General features: G+C 36.3%; 1 pseudogene; it reads right to left on the bottom strand.

Annotated features, from left to right (window-relative positions):
* Positions 1–1,748, bottom strand: part of LOC105305122 — a 10,636-nt pseudogene that overhangs the window by 8,560 nt on the left and 328 nt on the right.

Below are 1,748 nucleotides of genomic sequence, written 5' to 3'. Positions count from 1 at the left end.
GCCAGAGCCCAGGTCATCAGCAGAACTCCCAAGTTCATTTGAGATGACATTCTTACAGGATTAAAAATGAACTTTCCCTCAAATGTCTGATGGATCAAAGTTACAGTGTCTCCAGCAATTTTCTTTCAATTACAGTTTGAAGAGTTGGGCTTATATTTATACGAAAACAGCATAAGTAAAATATTAAAGGAAAACTTAAGTACCACTTCCAAAGTCTTAAAAACAGAAACAAAATGAAAGCTCAAAAATTTTTTTGCAAAAAGTTCCTCCTTTCCTGCAACTACTTGGATGAAATGAGAGTAAAATGCAGTTACATGATTAGAAAACTACTTGGAACCAATTAACTAGACTTTTCAGTCATTTGGATCAGTTTTTGTCTTTTGCTTATTTTTCTATAAGTAATATTTATGCTATTTGAAATACAGTCAAACTCTCCTAGAATCCTACTTCTGTGTAACAGCCTTGACAATTTAGCACAAAAGTTTAACCAGTGTGGTGCTATAAAGAATAGCAGAGTAAGGAACATTTTCTAAAACAGAGATTTTAACTTCCTAAATTAAGAGATGGGAGAAAGCCTCGTTATATAATTTTAAAAAAAGAAAAAAAGAAAACGTCATCTCGTATGGATATTCCTGACATATATCTGGCAAAGCTCATGATACATATCTTTATTATATTCAAGGATTGAATAGTAATCACAAACCCCATGCAAAATACATTAGATGACCCTAACTCCAGCTCTTCAGCTCTTTTTAGAGATACTTTATTGCAAAAGCCCACAGCATGGGTTGTTGAAGAATAGACATAGTCCATTTACTAAAAAACACTGATTGTGCACAAAGTCAAGAGTAAGATTCTGTAATCAGCTGACCGCCAAGCAGGAGTAGGGTTATGTGATAGTCTTCTTCACCATGTTTTCCTTCATTTGGTTTTTGTGCTCCAGGCCCTGGGATGCAGGCCCTAGCAAGGTGTACTCCCACCTTGCTAGAAGCCTGAGGTTGGTCTGCAGAAGCTACCCCTGGGGTCAAAAGCTCTGCTAAAAGCTGGTTTGACTCTATGTTTTCCAAAAATGGGAGACATTTTCAAGGTTGTAGGGAGGAAAACATTTTAGAAGAGCTCTAACCTGACTTTGGATGTGGCTTAAGGAATCATGAGCTCAAGGGTAACTACCATGAAGAATGTCAAATGTGGGAAAGGTTATATAAAAGAAAGCCCAGATGCCAGAGTCACTCCTATTCCACTTTTACTTTACAAGGCATCAGCAGACAGGCAAGGCATGAGGACTGTATAAATGAATGGAGTTTCCAGTGGTCTCAGTGAGGAATTTTTGTTTCTGTTATTAGGGAAATGTTTGTTATTATGGTAAATGTCTTCTTCAAAGTTCAATACAGTTTATTTTTGAAAATTTTGCCTTTATTAGGAAGGTAGTGTGATTGTGAGAAAATCAGCATAATCAGGATGTTTGTTTTGGTAAACATGATCTATGTGTTTTGGTTGTTTTTAATCTAACTTAACTTTTTTCGTGTACATGTGTGGAATAGTAGGAGTGAATATGAGAGTGGTGTGGGATGAGGAAATCTAAAAAGCATGTCTGGCATGCAGTTATCACTGGCGGTGGCTTTTAAAGGCCAATGTTGTATCTGTACAGTGCTTTTAACACTCTTTAGGTTCTAAATCTATTGTGTTTCTTTCCAGATGGGAATAATGTCATAATGAAAGAAATCAGTTGTCTTTCTCCACAGATATAC

This window comes from Pteropus vampyrus, unplaced genomic scaffold (assembly GCF_000151845.1).
Source record: "Pteropus vampyrus isolate Shadow unplaced genomic scaffold, Pvam_2.0 Scaffold365, whole genome shotgun sequence".
NCBI lineage: Eukaryota > Metazoa > Chordata > Mammalia > Chiroptera > Pteropodidae > Pteropus > Pteropus vampyrus.
Note: the sequence above shows the minus strand (reverse complement) of the source record. Positions and strands in the feature narration are given on the sequence as shown.